Source organism: Wolffia australiana, chromosome 2 (assembly GCF_029677425.1).
Source record: "Wolffia australiana isolate 7733 chromosome 2, ASM2967742v1".
In the NCBI taxonomy this organism is placed as follows: domain Eukaryota; kingdom Viridiplantae; phylum Streptophyta; class Magnoliopsida; order Alismatales; family Araceae; genus Wolffia; species Wolffia australiana.
This window is the reverse complement of record NC_135836.1, coordinates 6,118,471-6,138,682: the sequence shown is the minus strand read 5'-3', so window position 1 is coordinate 6,138,682 and position 20,212 is coordinate 6,118,471. Positions and strand designations below refer to the sequence as shown.

Here is a 20,212-nt window from a genome sequence, read left to right as displayed (position 1 = left end):
AAAATCATCCATAAAGATTTCTAGACATTCTCCTACTAAATCAGAAAAGAGGGCATTCATACATCGCTGAAATGTGGCGGGGGCATTGCATAGCCCGAAGGGCATACGCCTAAAGGCATATGTCCCTACGGGACTCGTAAATGTTGTCTTCTGTTGATCATCAGGATGGATGTTTACTTGGTTGTACACTGAATAACCGTCAAGAAAACAAAACTATTGTTGCCCCGACAACTTTTCTAATATTTGATCCATAAAGGGTAGAGGGTAGTGGTCTTTCTTGGTTGCCTTGTTTAGCTTCCTATAATCAATACATACTCTCCATCCAGTGGTCAATCTCTTCTGCACCTCTTCCCCTTTTTCATTCACTTCTACTGTAATTCCATATTTCTTTGGTACCATGTGTACTGGACTCACCCATCTACTGTCGGATATGGCATAAATAATTCCTGCATTCAACCACTTTATAATTTCTTTCTCAAGAACTTCTCTCATGTAAGGGTTGAGTCTCCTTTGATGCTCTCTACAAGGTCTTACTTCCTCTTCTAAAAATATCCTATGTTCACAGATCGAAGATGGAATTCCCCTAATATCATCAAATGTCCAACCTATGGCATTTTTGTGCTCCCTAAGTACATCGAGCAAGTCACTTTCTTGTTCAGGAGTGAGTGATGAGGAAATGATTACCGGTAAGATTTTCTTCTCATCTAGATATGCATATTTGAGGGATGAGGGTAAGGGATTCAATTCTGGTCCTACCTCTACCAAGGAGTCTATGATTTCTTCCTCTAGCTCTCTGCCCTCTACTTGTGACAAGTATTCCTTAATCACATCCTCTCTGTCACCCCTGCACACAATTTTAACTCCTCATTGCTTCCTAAGGGACATTTGATCATTTTGATATATCAAGTTGAACTCTCTCCTTTCCAATTTTAAACTCCACCGTCCCCTTTTCCCAATCCATTATCATTTTTGCCGTAACTAGAAATGGTCTTCCTAAGATAATAGGAGCTAAGCTAATGTTTCCCGATATTTTCACATCAGTCACTATAAAATCTATGGGTATTTCACAATTCTCTACAGTGATCATGACATCGGTTAACCTTCCCTCGGGTTACCTAACAGTTCCATCAGCTAGGAGTAAATCCATATGTATTTCCTCTAATTCTCCAAACCCACACTCCTTATATAATGCCGTTGGGATGATGCTTATGCTTGCTCCCGTATCTAATAAAACTTTAGAGAATGTGATAAAAGGGGCTCCGGGGTCTCTCATTTTGATAGGGATGTCATTAAGGATGCTAGAGGCATTTTCAGATAATTTAACTACTTCCCTAGGCTTCCTAATGGTGCAAGAATCCTTAAGGTATTTCTTTAGGGAGGGTGCACACCTAAGCATGTCCTCTATAGTAACAGTCATGGTGGCTCTTTTAAAGTTCTCAAGTAATCTATTTTCATAATCAAGAGTCGGTTTTTTCCTATTTAAAGCTGAAGGGTAGAACATGTTGCCCACTCGTAGAAGGTAGAGGTTCCTCCACGTAGGAAGAATCCTCTCCTTCTTCCTCTCTTGATTCATTCCCCTTCTTAGAATTCTCTATAGAATTCTGATAAGGATCCTGAAGTTCCTTTCCATTTCTCAATTTTGAGATTGCTAGAACTTCAGGATCTTCTCCATTCGTATCATCATGAATGGAGTGTTGCACATGATGTAGGTTGCATGGATTTATTATCGGTTTCGTGGGAAGTTTATATGATGTGCAATGGGGTTCTAGAGTTATACCTTGGTGTTCAGGTGGTGCAGGTCTGAAGCTCTCCAATAGCTTCCTCATCTGTTCTTGGGACTCCAACATCTGCTTCGTTTGGAACTCCATCATGACTTGCATGCGCATCTCCATCTCCGCTCTCAACTTCTGATTTTGCTTCTCGATCATATCTGAAATAACCGGGTTAGTGTAGAGAAATCAGGTTGAGTTTGAGAGGGAGCATGATACTGCTGTTGGTGTCTTGATTGAAACTGCTGCTTCTACTGAAATTGGTGTTGAAAAGGAGCTTTGTTCCCTTTGGTGAAGCTCCCTCCGTTTTGGAAATTTGGCCTCTTTTGACCTGCCCACGGTTGTTGCGGCTAGTTGAAGGCCTTCACCTCTTCTTCCATGGCTTGGCAGGCCCCATCTTCATGTTCCCTACTGAAGCAGAGAGAGCAGATCTTAGCTTTAATGATAGGAGAGTTGCCTAAAAAGACATTCTTCAAGGTGGAGGTGAGCTCCTCCAATTTCTGGTTAGTCTCCCTTAGGCCCGCTTGTAGCTCTCCCTCCTTGGCGTTAACCTATAGAACTCCTGCTCTTTTTGGCTGCAGGTTTCTCCCATTCTGATTGGCTCCAATCTCCTGCAAGTCAGTTTCTGCAACTCTCTCCAAAATATCGAAAACCTCATCCTCGTATGCGGTGTAAAACGTTCCACCCGAAGCGAGATTTACTTTGTTTTTCATAAAATCAGAGAGATTCATAAAATATTTGGGCTAGTTGACATTGCTCAATGCCATGGTGAGGACATTTCCTCAACAAATCATTGAATCTCTCCCATGACTCACTAAATGCTTCTCCGTCATGAGGATGGAAATTGTGAATTTCTCTTCTATAAAAATTCGTTTTGGAGAGAGGGTAAAATTTCTGCACAAATTTTCCTTGCATCTCTTCCCAAGAATTAAAAGTGATTCCTAGATTACGATACCATGCAAACGCTTTATCTTTAAGAGTTAGAGGAAAATATTTCATTTTTAACATCTCCGTAGATATTCCAGGAACATTTTGAGAAGAGCATCTAATATGAAAATCATCAAGGAATTCTAACGAATTCTGTGCAGGTAATCCGTTAAATTCAGGTAGAGAATTGATCAATGCATTATCGTATCGAAACAAGATACCTTCACCGATGTTTAGATTTACATCGGTTTGTCGTAAGCTTCCGGATGGTGTAGACCTATCCAGCATAGTTCTTCTCCTCTCATTTTGCTGATGTATCTCTTCAGCCATATTTCTCTGCTGAATTTCTGGTTCTGTATTGTAGAATCTGGGGTGGCGTCTCTACTAATGTTTTCTGCAGACTTCTCACCAGCTCCTGAGCGTGTTACTACCATAAATCTTCAGCAAAATGTTAGCAGACGATGAGCTGAGGATTTTAAAGTCCTTCAGCTTAAGAGGATAATAAAGAATGACTGTAGATTCAGAAAAACAAAAATTCCTACTATAATACCGTGCTCCCCGGCAACGGTGCCAGTTGATGAGCCCAATTTTAGGGTGTTTTTTACTGGTTATTTATCAGTTGAATTCGTGTGAGGATTGAGCTTATGCAACGAAATTTATAACCTCACAGCCTTTGGCAAGCAAGGGTCGATCCACGATGCAAAGAAAACAGCGGAAAATTCCAAGTGTTAATCTGTAGAAATTTTCTTCAGAATAAGTTGCAAAAAATTCCTTAAAAGTATGGATTCAGCTAATTCTTCAGTCAAATTATCTTCAGTTAAGTTTTACGGAGATATCTTGGCAAACTCAATTGAGCAGAACCGTCAGTAGAGAAATTTTCTTTGTTGGACGGTTCGCTATGCCCTGTGAGGCAATTGAGCAAACACCCTGGGTGTTTGTGCCTGTGAACGCTGCGCGCTGGTGAGCCTGCTCGCGGCGCTGCTGCGCGGGCGAACCTGCACGCGGCGCTGCTGCGCGCGGGTTAACCTGCACGCGGCGCTGCTGCGCGCGGGCGAGCCTGCGCGCGGCGCTGCGGTGCGCGGCGAGCCTGCTCGCAGTGCTGATTCGCGCGGGCGAGCTTGCTTGCTACTTGGATTGCTGGCAACCTAGGCTGAGGCCTGGGTTGCTAGCAGTCGGAAGTTCTGCAGGGAAGGAGTTCACGATCGGATGCGAGAACAATGAAATTTTTGCTAGACATAATGGAAAACGATTCAATCAACTATGGGATTCGAAATCAAACGTAACCAAAGGAACAACAGAAATTGGAAATGCTGAAGACACAGCTTGTGATCTTCAGCCCAACCCTGACTGTCTTAGAAGGGAGAAGAAGATTGTACCAAAACCGAAATGCTCACGCCTCCTTGTGTCACTCCTTCCGGGCAAGGCGACGATCGTCGTGCTCCAGCTACTCCTCGGCTTGCTTCTCTCCCAGCTCAAATGGTCATCAGCCTTGGAGGGTCTGCAGAAATCCTTTCTCTCCAAGCCCTAGCTTCCTTGAGAGAAATTCTGGACAACCTAAAATCAACTCTCAAGAGAGTATTTATAGGTTTCTCTTAAGTCATGCCAGGGCATTTCGTAATTTCTGCTTCTTTGAATTTTTGCCCGCTCCTCTTGATCCTCGTCTCTTTCCTTGATCTTCTTAACCTGTCTCTGAATGTTTACTAACCATAAAATGTTAAATATATTCCACTTGATTCAAAGGATCAAGTGGGGTTAGTGATTTTACAAAATGATGCATATGCATGATATTAGCATGAATTAACATTATAATTTTGATGAATGAGAACTAAAAAGTTTAATTATTTGATGACATATTTGAGAGTCATCAAACACCCCCCAACTTAGATCATTACTAGTCCTTTAGTAATGAAATGCAGGTGAGAATAAAAGATGATCTCAAGTTGACCCTCGACTTCCGATAGCTTTGATTCATGCTCTTTTCAAGGAGTATTTTCAGCAATTGAACTTGACCAGCATAGGAGAAATTTAGGATCTATCTTAGCCTTCTACCTCAACTAAGTGCACTTGATCTACGGTGTACATATAGTAAGTACATAGTATATGGAGTAAGGTCGAGTTAACACCCCAAGCGCACTACTGAACAAGGCGTGGAGGCGGTGCTAATGGTAGCTCAATACTATGGCTATAGTAGCATCGGCTCAAACACATGGGAGACAGCTTTTCCACCTTTATTTTCTTTGGCATTTGCTGCTTGTTGGTCATTTTTATGACAATCAACTTTAGTAACTATGATGCAAGCTTTTGCTTGTTTTGCAATGCAGCTTTCACTTTATAATTTGGTGGCGCTTATCCACTACCCATCTGCCGTCCTTAGTAGACCGGCAGCTTATTCCCCCGACGAAGTTTTGTATCCTTCTTGGTTCAGGGAGCTTCACTCACATCATAATAATATTGCCAATGAGCTAGCACTAACCCTACTCTCCACTAAAGCTAAAAATTTCGTGCATGTAAGTGCTAACTCAACCCGAAGTCGGTGGTGAGGTGAGAGAAATATAATGGTAAGAGATGTGGATGAAATAGTACGTATCATAGTGCACCTAGCTAGGCTTACTTCACCTAGGATTTCCTAGCTGGCCACTCTTGCACCTCTACCCTTTTGAAAAGAATCGAATTATCATGCATATCATTGGACAAGCATCTCCTAGGATCATCAAATATCCATGGTTTGTGAATGCAAAACGAAAAATTTTAATGGATGATGCATGCAACTGTACTCCCCTCCCCCCAATAAAAAGGCATGTTCCTACATGACAAATCATAATTACGAGAAAGGAGAAAGAGAGATCAAACCATGGAAGGAAAGGCGGCGATCAGCATTCGTGTTGTCCAGTGACGGTGTACCTAGCTTGGATAGGAGTAGCTGCACACGAAGACAGAAACAAAAACGAAGAAAACAAAAACAAAACACACCAAAATAACAAAACAGAGAAAATAGGAAATGGAAGCAAAAACTAGTCAGATCATGAGCTCTCGTGCGGTGGCTTTTCTAAAGTAATATTCATGGGGCTATTAAGATCTTCTTCTTCTAAGTAGGGTTTGAGCCGTTGCCCATTCACAGTGAATTGTCTTTGAGATGTAGGATCAAAAATGGTAACCGCTCCATTCTCAAAAACCTGCTGAACAAGGAAGGGGCCATCCCATCGCGTTTTCAATTTTCCTGAAAAGAGTTTTAATCTAGAGTTGTAAAGCCATACTTTTTGATTCTCTACAAAAATTCGTCTCTTCAAGCTCTTATCATGAAACATCTTCATCTTGGCTTTATAAATCATCGAATTCTCATAAGCCTCATTTCTTAACTCTTCCAACTCATTCGATTGAAGAAGTCTATGCTTGCCGGCTCTATCCAAATCTAGGTTGAGTTTGCTAATAGCCCACAGGGCCTTGTGTTCTAACTCAAGTGGTAGGTGACAAGCCTTCCCAAAGATAAGTCCAAAGGGAGACATGCCGAGAGGAGTTTTGTAAGCGGTCCTATAGGCCCATAATGCCTCGTCTAGCTTCCTAGACCAATCTTTCCCATCCGGACGCAATCTTTCCTAGGCTCAAAATTTTCTTAACCGCCCGATTGCACAATTCAACTTGGCCATTGGCTTGAGGGTGATAAGGAGTAGTGACTCGATGATGGACACCAAACTTCTTGAGGAGGTTCCTAAAGTTGTAGTTTGTAAAGTGGGAACCTCCATCACTAATGATAGTCACTACCTTACTGTCATTGGTTTTGGAGGGAATGGCTTCTACCCATTTGGAGACATAATCGACAGCCATCAAAATATATTCATAACCATTAGAACTAGGGAAGGAACCCATAAAATCGATTCCCCATAAATCAAATATTTCTACTTCTAGGATGGGTTGTAGGGGCATTCTATCTTTCCTATTTATGTTGACGGATGCTTGGCATGCTAAACAAGTATTATAAAATTTCTGGGCGTCATGAAATAATGTAGGCCAAAAGAAACCCGATTCAACAACTTTATGAGTTGTTACCTTGGCCGAGTAGTGTCCCCCTCCGGGTTTGGAATGACAGAATTCCAAAATGCTTCTTTGCTCGCTCTCGGGGACACACCGCCTCAAAATTTGATCTTGGCCTTGATGGAATAGCTCCGGATCTTCCCAAAAGTAAAATTGTGCATCCTTAAGCAGCTTCTTCCTCCCATGAGACATCCATCCTGTGGGAATTTTTCCTGAAACCAACAAATTGACAATGTGCGCGTACCAAGGAAGCGATGTTCCTTGTGCGGTTAGGACATATTCATCAGGAAATGCATCATTTATAATCTCAGGTTAGATGCTCATGATTCGAGAGAGATGATCTGCTACTACATTTTCACACCCTTTCTTATCTTTGATCTCTAAATCAAATTCCTGCAATAAAAGCACCCATCTAATCAACCTAGGTTTGGCCTCCTTCTTCGTTAACAAGTATCTAATAGCTGCATGGTCAGAAAAAACAGTAATTTTACTACCTAACAAGTAAGATCTAAACTTTTCTAAAGCAAAAATAATGGCTAGCAGTTCCTTCTCAGTAGTAGTATAATTTAGCTGCGCGTCCACTAAGGTTCTGCTGGTGTAGTAGATAACCACGGGTTTCTTGTCGATTTGCTGACCTAACACTGCACCTACTGCAAAATCAGAAGCATCACACATTAGTTCAAAAGGAAGGGTCCAATCGGGCCCTTGCAAGATAGGCGCATTAACTAAGGCTTCCTTCAATTTATAAAATGCATCTTTAGCTTCTAGTGTTAGTTCAAACTCATTGTTCTTAGACGATAAAATATTTGTAAGAGGTTTGGAAATTTTAGCAAAGTCAAGAATGAAACGTCTATAGAAACCCGCGTGGCCGAGGAAACCCCTAAGGGTTTTTAGGTTGGTTGGAGGTGGAAGACCCTGGATGATTTCGATCTTGGCCTTGTCCACTTCCAATCCACGGTTGCTGACCATGTGTCCCAGCACTACTCCCTCCTGCACCATGAAATGGGATTTTTCCCAGCTTAGGACAAGGTTGGACTCAATGCACCTCTTCAATACTTTGGTGAGGCTTAGTAAGCAGTTTTCAAAGGTAGATCCAAAAACTGAAAAATCATCCATAAAGATTTCTAGACATTCTCCTACTAAATCAGAAAAGAGGCATTCATACATCGCTGAAATGTGGCGGGGCATTGCATAGCCCGAAGGGCATACGCCTAAAGGCATATGTCCCGACGGGACTCGTAAATGTTGTCTTCTGTTGATCATCAGGATGGATGTTTACTTGGTTGTACACTGAATAACCGTCAAGAAAACAAAACTATTGTTGCCCCGACAACTTTTCTAATATTTGATCCATAAAGGGTAGAGGGTAGTGGTCTTTCTTGGTTGCCTTGTTTAGCTTCCTATAATCAATACATACTCTCCATCCAGTGGTCAATCTCTTCTGCACCTCTTCCCCTTTTTCATTCACTTCTACTGTAATTCCAGATTTCTTTGGTACCATGTGTACGGGACTCACCCATCTACTGTCGGATATGGCATAAATAATTCCTGCATTCAACCACTTTATAATTTCTTTCTCAAGAACTTCTCTCATGTAAGGGTTGAGTCTCCTTTGATGCTCTCTACAAGGTCTTGCTTCCTCTTCTAAAAATATCCTATGTTCACAGATCGAAGATGGAATTCCCCTAATATCATCAAATGTCCAACCTATGGCATTTTTGTGCTCCCTAAGTACATCGAGCAAGTCACTTTCTTGTTCAGGAGTGAGTGATGAGGAAATGATTACCGGTAAGATTTTCTTCTCATCTAGATATGCATATTTGAGGGATGAGGGTAAGGGTTTCAATTCTGGTCCTACCTCTACCGAAGGGGAGTCTATGATTTCTTCCTCTAGCTCTCTGCCCTCTACTTGTGACAAGTATTCCTTAATCACATCCTCTCTGTCACCCCCTGCACACAATTTTAACTCCTCATTGCTTCCTAAGGGACATTTGATCATTTTGATATATCAAGTTGAACTCTCTCCTTTCCAATTTTAAACTCCACCGTCCCTTTTCCCAATCCATTATCATTTTTGCCAGTAACTAGAAATGGTCTTCCTAAGATAATAGGAGCTAAGCTAATGTTTCCCGATATTTTCACATCAGTCACTATAAAATCTATGGGTATTTCACAATTCTCTACAGTGATCATGACATCGGTTAACCTTCCCTCGGGTTACCTAACAGTTCCATCAGCTAGGAGTAAATCCATATGTATTTCCTCTAATTCTCCAAACCCACACTCCTTATATAATGCCGTTGGGATGATGCTTATGCTTGCTCCCGTATCTAATAAAACTTTAGAGAATGTGATAAAAGGGGCTCCGGGGTCTCTCATTTTGATAGGGATGTCATTAAGGATGCTAGAGGCATTTTCAGATAATTTAACTACTTCCCTAGGCTTCCTAATGGTGCAAGAATCCTTAAGGTATTTCTTTAGGGAGGGTGCACACCTAAGCATGTCCTCTATAGTAACAGTCATGGTGGCTCTTTTAAAGTTCTCAAGTAATCTATTTTCATAATCAAGAGTCGGTTTTTTCCTATTTAAAGCTGAAGGGTAAGGAACATGTTGCCCACTCGTAGAAGGTAGAGGTTCCTCCACGTAGGAAGAATCCTCTCCTTCTTCCTCTCTTGATTCATTCCCCTTCTTAGAATTCTCTATAGAATTCTGATAAGGATCCTGAAGTTCCTTTCCATTTCTCAATTTTGAGATTGCTAGAACTTCAGGATCTTCTCCATTCGTATCATCATGAATGGAGTGTTGCACATGATGTAGGTTGCATGGATTTATTATCGGTTTCGTGGGAAGTTTATATGATGTGCAATGGGGTTCTAGAGTTATACCTTGGTGTTCAGGTGGTGCAGGTCTGAAGCTCTCCAATAGCTTCCTCATCTGTTCTTGGGACTCCAACATCTGCTTCGTTTGGAACTCCATCATGACTTGCATGCGCATCTCCATCTCCGCTCTCAACTTCTGATTTTGCTTCTCGATCATATCTGAAATAACCGGGGTTAGTGTAGAGAAATCAGGTTGAGTTTGAGAGGGAGCATGATACTGCTGTTGGTGTCTTGATTGAAACTGCTGCTTCTACTGAAATTGGTGTTGAAAAGGAGCTTTGTTCCCTTTGGTGAAGCTCCCTCCGTTTTGGAAATTTGGCCTCTTTTGACCTGCCCACGGTTGTTGCGGCTAGTTGAAGGCCTTCACCTCTTCTTCCATGGCTTGGCAGGCCCCATCTTCATGTTCCCTACTGAAGCAGAGAGAGCAGATCTTAGCTTTAATGATAGGAGAGTTGCCTAAAAAGACATTCTTCAAGGTGGAGGTGAGCTCCTCCAATTTCTGGTTAGTCTCCCTTAGGCCCGCTTGTAGCTCTCCCTCCTTGGCGTTAACCTACAGAACTCCTGCTCTTTTTGGCTGCAGGTTTCTCCCATTCTGATTGGCTCCAATCTCCTGCAAGTCAGTTTCTGCAACTCTCTCCAAAATATCGAAAACCTCATCCTCGTATGCGGTGTAAACGTTCCACCGGCGAGATTTACTTTGTTTTTCATAAAATCAGAGAGATTCATAAAATATTTGGGCTAGTTGACATTGCTCAATGCCATGGTGAGGACATTTCCTCAACAAATCATTGAATCTCTCCCATGACTCACTAAATGCTTCTCCGTCATGAGGATGGAAATTGTGAATTTCTCTTCTATAAAAATTCGTTTTGGAGAGAGGGTAAAATTTCTGCACAAATTTTCCTTGCATCTCTTCCCAAGAATTAAAAGTGATTCCTAGATTACGATACCATGCAAACGCTTTATCTTTAAGAGTTAGAGGAAAATATTTCATTTTTAACATCTCCGTAGATATTCCAGGAACATTTTGAGAAGAGCATCTAATATGAAAATCATCAAGGAATTCTAACGAATTCTGTGCAGGTAATCCGTTAAATTCAGGTAGAGAATTGATCAATGCATTATCGTATCGAAACAAGATACCTTCACCGATGTTTAGATTTACATCGGTTTGTCGTAAGCTTCCGGATGGTGTAGACCTATCCAGCATAGTTCTTCTCCTCTCATTTTGCTGATGTATCTCTTCAGCCATATTTCTCTGCTGAATTTCTGGTTCTGTGACTGTAGAATCTGGGGTGGCGTCTCTACTAATGTTTTCTGCAGACTTCTCACCAGCTCCTGAGCGTGTTACTACCATAAATCTTCAGCAAAATGTTAGCAGACGATGAGCTGAGGATTTTAAAGTCCTTCAGCTTAAGAGGATAATAAAGAATGACTGTAGATTCAGAAAAACAAAAATTCCTACTATAATACCGTGCTCCCCGGCAACGGTGCCAGTTGATGAGCCCAATTTTAGGGTGTTTTTTACTGGTTATTTATCAGTTGAATTCGTGTGAGGATTGAGCTTATGCAACGAAATTTATAACCTCACAGCCTTTGGCAAGCAAGGGTCGATCCACAGTAAGCAAAGAAAACAGCGGAAAATTCCAAGTGTTAATCTCTGTAGAAATTTTCTTCAGAATAAGTTGCAGAAAATTCCTTAAAAGTATGGATTCAGCTAATTCTTCAGTCAAATTATCTTCAGTTAAGTTTTACGGAGATATCTTGGCAAACTCAATTGAGCAGAACCGTCAGTAGAGAAATTTTCTTTGTTGACGGTTCGCTTATGCCCTGTGAGGCAATTGAGCAAACACTGCGGTGTTTGTGCCTGTATGGCGCCTCGCTGCTGGTGAGCCTGCTCGCGGCGCTGCTGCGAGGCGAACCTGCGCTGCTGCCGCTGCTGCGGCGCTTAACCTGCGCTGCAGCGGCGCTGCGCCGCTGGCGAGCGCTGCCGGTGGCGAGCACCGCGCTGCTCGCGAGCGAGCTTGCTTGCTACTTGGATTGCTGGCAACCTAGGCTGAGGCCTGGGTTGCTAGCAGTTGGAAGTTCTGCAGGAAGGAGTTCACGATCGGATCAGAACAATGAAATTTTTGCTAGACATAATGGAAAGCGATTCAATCAACTATGGGATTCGAAATCAAACGTAACCAAAGGAACAACAGAAATTGGAAATGCTGAAGACACAGCTTGTGATCTTCAGCCCAACCCTGACTGTCTTAGAAGGGAGAAGAAGATTGTACCAAAACCGAAATGCTCACGCCTCCTTGTGTCACTCCTTCCGGGCAAGGCGACGATCGTCGTGCTCCAGCTACTCCTCGGCTCGCTTCACTCCCAGCTCAAATGGTCATCCGCCTCGGAGGGCCTGCAGAAATCCTTTCTCTCCAAGCCCTAGCTTCCTTGAGAGAAATTCTGGACAACCTAAAATCAACTCTCAAGAGAGTATTTATAGGTTTCTCTTAAGTCATGCCCAGGGGCATTTTCGTAATTTCTGCTTCTTTGAATTTTTGCCCGCTCCTCTTGATCCTCGTCTCTTTCCTTGATCTTCTTAACCTGTCTCTGAATGTTTACTAACCATAAAATGTTAAATATATTCCACTTGATTCAAAGGATCAAGTGGGGTTAGTGATTTTACAAAATGATGCATATGCATGATATTAGCATGAATTAACATTATAATTTTGATGAATGAGAACTAAAAAGTTTAATTATTTGATGACATATTTGAGAGTCATCACGGAGCCAGCATAAGTATCATTCCTGCAGCTCTATATGAGGAATATGGATTTAGGGAATTAGAGCCAGCATAAGTATCATCCATGTGGACTTACTTCTAGCTGATGGCACTGTTAGGCAACCCGAGGGGGGATTGACGGATGTCATGATTACTGTAGAAAATTGTGAAATCCCTGTAGATTTTATAGTAACTGATGTCAAAATATCAGGGAATATTAGTTTAGCCCCTATCATTCTAGGGAGGCCATTTTTAGTAACGGCAAGGACAATCATGGATTGGGAAAAGGGGACTGTAGAATTTAAGATTGGGAACGAAAGAGTCCAGATTGATATATCAAAAATGATGAAGTGCCCCTTAGGGAGCAATGAAGAATTAAAACTTTGTACGGAGGATGAAGGAGAGATTGAGGTGATGAAGGAGTATTTATCACGCGTAGAAGGGTTCAATTCAGAAGATGAAATTACCGGCACACCTTCGGTCGAAGTTGATCTAGAGCTAAAACCTTTACCATCCTCCCTCAAATATGCATACTTGGATACCACAAAGACCTTACCTGTGATCTGATGGGGGACCATCCAGGAGACGCCAGGACGGGACGACGTCAGCCACGCCGAGCTGCTCGCACCGATGCTCGCCACCCGGGGTTTAAGTACCCCACATAAGCATCCTTATCTTTATTTGTTTGTTTGTGTTCTGTTTTTGGATTTATGGGCTGGGCCGGTGTTGGGCCTTGTCCCTTTTCCTGTTTCTTTATTTTCAGTTTTTATTTTGCAAAATGTAAGGAGAGGCCGAACCACGTCTCGCGATGGTTCGCCCTCCCCCCATGTTCACTTGGCACCTATCCTCACTATATAAGGGGATAGCATGCCCAAGTGACGATTTGAGTCAATTGTTGAAAGAATTTTACAACTCTTGTCTCCACCTAACGTAGTGAGTAGAGTGTAGAGGGAATTGGCTAGTCCCGCCCACGTCGAGATCACTCCATGGATAGAGCCCGCGCCATCACGTCGAGATCACTCCGTGATGATGTGTCTAATCGCTTTGTCGAGATCCCTCTGGAGCACTTAAAGATTTCAGAAGACGACCATTCTTGGAGCGAAAGACCCTTTCGTTGAGATCACTCCGAAGGGGATTGAAGATTCAAGAGCGTCGCCACCTGCGTCCGTCAAGATCCAGCTGCCCGGTCCTCGAGCCTCCAAGAACGTCAAGAAACCCATCTTCTTGAAGGGTTCTTGTGCGGTTACAGCTCAAGAACTCCTTTCTTGAGGCTCAGGATTGTCTCCGCCATTGTCCACCACCGCGCACGCCATCTCCGCCACCGCCCGCCGCCACGACTGCCATCCCCGTCGCTGTCCGCCATCGCGCCTTCCATCTCGGCCGCCATCCGCCATCGCGCCCACCATTCCTGCCGCCATCCGGGCCCCTGCGCTCGCCCGGCGCCCGCCAAGCACCGCCCGTGCGCGGCCCTTTCCCGGTACGCATTCGCGCGCCGCTCATCGGCCCGCGCCCGCACGCCTGTCGGCGATCGTCGCCACTCGCCCGCGAGCTCCCGTGCGCCGCAGCGCATGCCGCGCCGTCGCGCTGCCCGCCGGCGCGCGTCGCGCGCTGCCAGCGCCGCGCGCGTGCCGCAAGTCGTGCGCTCGCCCACACCCGCGCACCTGTCCGCGCCCATGCACTGCGCGCCCGCTGCGCCTGTGCGCTGTGCGCTCGCATGCGCCCGTGCGCTGTGCGCTCGCATGCGCCCGCGCGCTTGTCCACGCCGCGCACACGTCAGACGCGCGCCGCGCCATCGGCGCATGCGCACTACACGCCTTGCCGCGTGGGCCCCCAGTCTTGCACGCCCTGCTCACGCTGACCACCGGCCCTCATATCCGCTCGTCCAGTCCCACCGTCCGTCACCAGTCCTATCCTTGACCCTGAATTGAACGCGTCTTACGCCGTGGACTATCGAAAAATCAGGTATCCTCTCGTCTCCCCTCCATTAAATTCCAGTATTATTACTTTCTCCAGTCTCATCGTCTGCTATCTCGTCCTCTGCCAGGTTACGTGCAATCATCGATAGGATAGCCACCTACATTGAGTGTTAGGTCTTTTCTTGTGGTAGAGGGTTAGACGTTGAACCTAGACGCTGGACACTCTTGGGCCGTAAAATGCCTCTCATACCTTAGACGCCTAGTTGGTCCTAAGGGTCATTGGGAGTCTGATTTGAATCAATATCTCAATCATTTGAATAAATATTGCTCATTACGGGATTTCCTACTGGACATCGTGCATTCATAATTCATCGCATATAAATCATCATATTCCTGTGACGCAATACGAGCCGATTGATAACACCCTAAATTGGGTCTTTATTTTATGTTATTAGCACAATTTTATGCATTTAAAGAGCTTAAAATGGGGTTGCTATCATATATTTACATGAAAATATTGTTTTCAAGTGATTTCTGATTTTTCCCTAATTTTCTGTTAATTCTATGAATTTTAAAGGATTTATTGGAGCTTGAAATAACTATTTTTGAATGAAAATGCTAATTTTAATATTTAATATCGAGATTTATCAGTATAGGGATGAATCATTGAATCTTCTAGAATTTTCTAGAATTTTTTATGATTTTTAGGATTTTTCTGAGATTTATTTGAAGAGGAAATGCATTTATTCTAAGAAAAAAATGATATATTTATAACAGAAAAAAAGTATTGACATAATTTCTGAACTTTGAAGGGCCTTTTTGCAAAGTTTTGTTGCAAAAAGACCCTCACAAGTTCCATCAGATCCGACAGTCAGTATTGGATCGATCCTATGTTGAGGTTCAGTTATGACCGTCGGATCTGACGTGGAGATGGAGGGGGCTTCGAGGTGGGCGGCTGCGGTAAAGGAACCGTTGGCACTTAATGCCAACGGCTCTTGAGTTTGAATCGGCGCATGGTCCACAAAGGGTCCATCCGTTGGACCGTCGCGATCCTGGCACGTGGCATGCGCAACGGTCCAGATGGACCCAAATTGCGGCGGCTTGGTGGCCGATGCCGCCGTATCTTTTGGTTTTTTCCTGTTTTGTTTTTTTTTGTTTTTTTGGGTGGTACGCTATCGTCGGATGCGTCCACTTTAGCAAAGCCAACGGTGTTGACGCTCCCAACGGCTGACGTGGGCGAATAGGGGTCCATTAAGTTTTTAATGGACCCCGGAGGGTCGCCCATGTCAGATTTCGTCGACTGCCGAGCCGCCTGCATGGCAGCCACGTCAAGCGGGCAACCTGGTAGCTCAGCAGCCCGCATTGGATTGCGGGCTGCGAGCGGGGGATTTCGGCGATGCGGATTTTAAAACCAAAATTTACACTTAAATATGCAAATTCATAGAGAATTAAGTATATAGAAAGAGGCGGCTTCTGAAGACGAACAGATTGAATATAGATTCAACGTATTGAGCTTAAGTAGTTAACGGGATATTGCGGAATGGAATTTTGAATAAAAAACTTACCTTGAAGATTGAAAAGCTTCTATAAGGAGCTATAGGAATCTGTTGATGACGAATTTGTAGTCGATTCTTATAGAAGAAGCCCTTCTGAATCCAATGAAATAAGAATCGCGGCAATCCGAGCTCTCTCGGCGGTGGCGTCGTTCGTCTTTGGTGTCTTTGTCAGTGCACGGTTGATGCGGTCTCTCTCTCTCTCTCTCTCGGTCTCTCTACCACACTGTTTGTCAGTGCACAGTAGGCATTCTTGATTGTTTAAGTTGAAGGACAGATCGCCTAGCCTCCTTCAAAGCTCAGGAATCAACCTGGAGTGAATCCGAGCTCGATGTGGACCGCAATCTTGCAGATCCGTCGCCGCATTCTTCCCCAAAGTTCAGGCTGAAATTCACGGGAATCGTGGTGTTTGTTGCGCAGAATTTGCCTAAATCGAGTCATGATCACTCCTGGTACCTCTAGGTTTATTCTTTTTTGATTTTTTCACTTTATTTCATACTGGATTTTCTGAAATTTGCATTTCGTTTAGGCTCGCCGTCGTTTTTTATGTTCCGATTTTAATCATTTTAGCTCGTGAATTTTAGTTTGATTTCAAATCAATTAGCCTAGATCGATTGTCCCTTCCTATTTAGAATCACATTTGTTCCTTAAAATCATAAAATTCATGCTCGTGCTGCTGAAAATTCAGCAAATCCTGAATCACATTCACGATTTGCAATCATAGGATATATTTACAATTCCGAATTAATCAGGGTTAAATTAAATATAAGAATAATCAAAATTCTTCTTAACATTCTAAATCTGTGAGAAATCAATCAAACAAAATACAAATTACTAGAAAATATTACCTCAGGCCTTCAAGTCTTTGAGAAATTTGAATACATCTTTATAAAGAGACTTGTATTAAATATTGGTATACATTTCTTCTCTAAATCATTTTCAATTGACTAAAAGAAAATAAAAAATGTGCAAGCTGCATTAGGTATTCAGGTTAAACAAACACGTTAAGCACACTTCAAGCGAACTGTTGATCTAGATATTTGTTACACTGACATCCTAAGAATCTAAGATCCATTGGATACTTAAACAACCTAGTAGGGTATTAATTAGGTGTTCTTGTCAAAGATTGCTAACTAGTCATAAAATCTATTAAAAGTAAAAAAGTCATAGCTACTAAAACTTGAGTGCTAATCCCTAATTTGAAGAGAATTGAATTTTCCTATCGCCTCCCTAGGGTTCGACCCCTTCCTCAAGCATTAAGGGACATAAAAAATTAGTGATTAAGTTCGAAAAACTCCCTAAATAACGACAAATAAACAAACATTTTTGAGCTTATCATTTGGCGCCGTTGCCTTCGAGGCTACAAGGCTTAATTTCATTTTTTTTTGAGTTGGGGATTCATTTGAACCCTCATTTGAATGATGAATATTATGCAAGTGTTTTCGGTTTGATTTTGTTTTGTAAAAAAAAAAAGTGTTGCTTGAAGTAATGTTTAACTGTTATGGAATTAATGAATTCCATAACAGAAATATGGAACATATGGGAAATTATTCTCCATATAGTCAGGGAAATAATTCTTCCTACTCTTGTGATTACACGGATACATCAACACCGATTTTTCCTGATTATTACAATAATTCTCACTCAAATGCTCCTCTTAATCCTCAATTTTCAAATTCTTGTTGCAATCCTTCATATAATCATATCGACGTTTTCATGACTGAATTTCCATATAGTAGAAATGGGATTTTCAATAATCAATTCGATTCAGGAACTTCTTTTTCATATGATCAATTTTCGTGTAATCCTTCTAATTTTCATCCTATTTCTCCTAATTTTCATGATAATTTTACTATTTCAAGGAATATGAATGGATTTAAAGAAAATGAATGTCATAATTCTAGAATTTCTGACAAATTTGCTTCCTATGAATCCCAATCTGCAAATTTCACTTCAAATTATTATTCCCCTTCTACTATTGATCGTGGTAAGAAAACTTTGCTTGAATTAATGGTTGAAAAAAATATGCAAAACATGCAAAATACTTCAAATATCACTCATGTTTCTGACAATTGTGATGCATATGCACATGCTAATTTTGAATCTTCAAAGTGTGATTCCCCTTCTACTCCCGGTTTTGGCAATAAAACATTGTTTGAATGGATGATTGAGAAAACTATGAAAAATATGCAAGAAAATGAACATGAGAATTCTCAAATTGCTGATATACATTCATCCTATGATTTTCGATCTTCAGAGTGTTCTTCTCCTTCTACATCCGATCTTCGTGGTAAAACTTTATTGGAATGGATGATAGATAAAGAAATGCAAAGTGCTTCGAATATCACTAAATTTTCTAAGAAGTGTAATCCATATGGAAATTCTGAATCTTCAAATGCTTGTTCATCTATTTCTCATGATCAAACTAACCAAGGTTTGTCGGATTTTATTGTTGAAAACAAACTACGGAAGGAGTATATAAGATTGCAGGAAAAGGAAAAAGCTTGGGAAGAAGAAAAGAAGCTCCTTACAATGCATATGGACATGCTGAAATCAACACAAAGAGGGATAAGCTATGAGTCTTCAGAAGATTCAGCCCAACTCCAAGCTGCACGATCATTAGATGAAAGGGAAGATCAATATTCACTCAAATCTTCTACAAGTTTTCAAATTTCTAATTCATCATCTCTATTCCATGAAAGTGATTATATGCATGAAATTGAACCTAGTAAGGCATCATTTAATTTCATTGACAAAGTTCATGAATACAATATCAAAGATAAGGATATCATGCATGATAGGGGTGCAAACGAGGAAGAGGAAGACTCATTTTCTGATTTTGTCAATGATTTCAAAAATTTGATTGATCGAGATGAGAATAATATGAAGAATGACTTAGTGATTGGAAAATTTTCAGATTTTGAGGGTTATTGTCCACCAATCCCTTTTCCCCAAGCACTTTATTCAAGAGCTCCTAGAAGACAAATAGATTTTTTTATAGAGGATAAAGGTGATATAATAGAATTGGAAGAAATTCTTGCTGGTATGCATTTATTATTTGAAGATTTTGGAAGAGTTATTGAGGAAGATGGAAAATTACTTGAGGATAAAAAGGAGTTACGGGAGAATAAAAATATGACTACACATTATGTTGATGAAGAGAAAGAAATAGATTTCATACATGATATTATAGTAGTTGACAAAAGTTTGTATGACGCTTTACCTTTAATATCCATGAATGAACATTTTGATGTTACACACTTGCCTCTTCATTCCATATATTTGCAAAGGAAAATGATTAGAGGAATAAATATTATGCCAAATATAACTAAAATGTTTTATAGTGATTGGCATAATCATCTTTTGAATAATGAGAAAATGAGTTTTCAAGTTCATGATTTTCAAATGAGCATGCCTAATGAATCTATAAGTCCATATTTTCTTTTTAAAAAGATTTTCTTTTCAGATTGTCACGATCATTTTATGGAAAATAGAAGTCTTTCCCATATGGTTATTGAATATTTTGCCCCATCTAAACAATTTGACATATCATGTGAGGAATCCATCTTTGAATATCTTTTTAGGGGATCATGTGGATATTTCATGGATTATTTTATTTTGGTTAAATCAAAATTTTATTGCACTGGTATCCATAGTCTGCAAATTCAACTTGCTATCAAAAATCTGTGGACTTAGCAAGGCATAGAACCCACCATGAAATACAAATACATCCATATGGCAATAGAATTTGATGTGAAACGACGACGGCCGGGATCAATCGGCGCGTTTCACGTCACAGGGTTATGATGCGAATGTAAGGGATGTAAGCCAAATGATGAGAAAATATGAATGAGCAGATAAGGACTTGACGGATAGCGACGCCGGCCGTACCGATCAACGAGAGAGGAGTGATCCTAAGGTCAAACTCCCAATGACCCGCTGGACCTACTAGACGTCTACTAAGTGAGGGGCGTCTAACAGCCCTGGAGCGTTTGGTGTCCAAGTCGGATGACAATCTGTCTACCACAAGAATCCCTACGTTCGACAAAGTGGCTAGTCCTATCTGATGATGTTCGAGAATATCACGGTAGCGGACGCGATAGGGGAAGATAATAATACTGGAGTTTATAGAGGGGAGACGAGACTGACCTTTGTATCGCTTAGTCCAAGGCGTCCAAGTCGTCGAGCGGATGCTTAGTGTCGGGTCGTGCGGACGAGTGTCGTTGACGAAGACGAAACCGGGTGCGGACGGTGCGATCGTAACTACCAGCAGAGAGCTGAGTCCACGGGAGGTGTGCAGCAATAGTCGGAGCAGAGGGTGCACAAGGCGCGCGCTTGGCTGGTGCACATCGTAGTCGTGTGGGCGAGC

At 42.0% G+C, this 20,212-nt stretch overlaps 2 pseudogenes; both read left to right on the top strand.

The window, feature by feature from the left end:
* The first annotated feature begins 2,529 nt into the window (after positions 1 to 2,529).
* LOC144700327 (small nucleolar RNA R71) lies at positions 2,530 to 2,608 on the top strand (annotated as a pseudogene).
* Positions 2,609 to 10,359: 7,751 nt separating this feature from the next.
* Positions 10,360 to 10,438, top strand: LOC144700326 (small nucleolar RNA R71; annotated as a pseudogene).
* Positions 10,439 to 20,212: the final 9,774 nt, after the last annotated feature.